Below are 1946 nucleotides of genomic sequence, written 5' to 3'. Positions count from 1 at the left end.
GGGGGGGGGGGGGGGGGGGGGGGGGGGGGGGGGGGGGGGCATGAAGACGACTCTCAGTCACCACCACAACTCCCAGTGCAGTCTGAAGTTGTTGTTGCTAAACCAGTTTCACTCAGCTGCCACGTCACTTTAAGTCCTTTCAGTGGCTCATGAGATATTTTACTAACAGACACATGTATGCCTGCCTCATTGTGGTGGCCTCAGGTATGAGAAGAACATCAGTTGAAATGACTCCTTCTTTACTGAACAGTTCAGATTCAGACTAGTCTTTCTCAACATTTTTGTTATATTTTGGATAAGAAGCTGAAAAGTTTGAGGTTTGAAGAACAAACCCAGAGTTTATGAGGTCTCAGACGACCTGACACCTTGTAATGTCTGCTGAACTTTACTACAACTTGTACCTGAATATTAAAATGAATGCAAGCATGAACATGATGGTTGTTTCCTTCAAGTCCTCCAAACATCAGGCGGGCTGAGAGCGCCCCCGTATGGACACAATGGACACTTACAGCTGCGCACAACATTTAAGAATGATCTAAACTATAAATGATCTTTACACACACACACACACACACGGGGGAATCAAACCTCTGACTCTTTGGAGGCAGGATGCTCTAACCACTGATCCATGAACCCCCGCCCCCAGCTGTTGTATTATGTAATCTAAATGTTAATAATTAAGCAGATAAAATGATGCATGATCTAGATAAGAAGTGCAGAAGAAACGTTAATGCAACTGCAGGTGAATGGTACAGTCACCATAGTAACCACACACGTCTCTCACTCCCCAGAAGCACTATGAATTAAACAAGCGGAGAAGAAGAAAGCAGAGTAAAAAGTACGCCTCAGACAGCATATTTGATAGAACTTTAAATGTCAGTAAAATAAAATGACATCATTGTAAAATTATACTTATGATACTTATTATAACTATTACGGAATGAAAGTAAAATATAATTTATTGTAATGCTGAAAAAACAAGTGGTACGTCAATGTTTGTAGTTTTCTATAGCTGAGTGTTTTTCTGGACAGTAAATGAACAAAGAATGAAAGTAAACTTTTTTTTTTTTTTTTGCTGCAAGATATTTAAGCGAAGAAGTAACAACGTGTAAATGGTAAATGGACTGTAATTATATAGCACCTTTCTATCTGATCAAGATACTCAACGCGCTTTACAACAATCTGTGCCTCATTTACCCATTCATACAGCTCTACTAGATATCTACAAAGCTAATTGAACAAATCATTCTAAAGAGACTAATCAGAGCTTTATCACATTCATACACTGGGACACACATCAGAGGCTATGAGGGGTTCAGTGTCTTGCCCAGGGACACTTCGGCATGTGAATGCTGTTGGATTCGAACCCCCAACTCTTGCATTGGAGGACGACTGCTCTAACCACTCAGCCACAGCCGCCAACGTGTAGAACAGATGTAGTTTTATTTTTTTATTTTTTATTTTCTTGTCTGCCTAAGGATCTTGGTGAGTGGAGGGAGCAATTTATCCACCACGAGGTGCAGTGGAGGAGCCAGGGGGTGACCAATGGTGGCCTTTGACCCCATAGGTTAATCTTCAGCCACTACAGCAATTTGAAGAAACTAAACTTTTAATGAATACAAACACTAGAAAGCATTGTTTAAAGTCAATCTACATACAGTATGTGGTGACCATCTTGGATTTTAACATGGCAACCTAGTTTTGGTGTGTGGCTGCAAATAAGTGTAAGAAAGGTTCCTTAAAAAAATTGGGTTGCAAGGTCAAAATCCAAGATGGCAACTACAGCCATCTGTCCATGAAAATGCATAAATAAATGGTAAATGGACTGTACTTATATAGAGACTTTCTATCTGATGAAGATACTCAAAGCTCTTTACAACACAATATATACCTCATTTACCCATTCATACAACACTCTACTACACACACACACAAACACACACACA

The sequence above is a fragment of the Nematolebias whitei genome, chromosome 12 (assembly GCF_014905685.2).
Source record: "Nematolebias whitei isolate Nwh7 chromosome 12, NemWhi1, whole genome shotgun sequence".
In the NCBI taxonomy this organism is placed as follows: Eukaryota; Metazoa; Chordata; class Actinopteri; order Cyprinodontiformes; family Rivulidae; genus Nematolebias; species Nematolebias whitei.
This window is presented reverse-complemented; position numbering follows the sequence as displayed.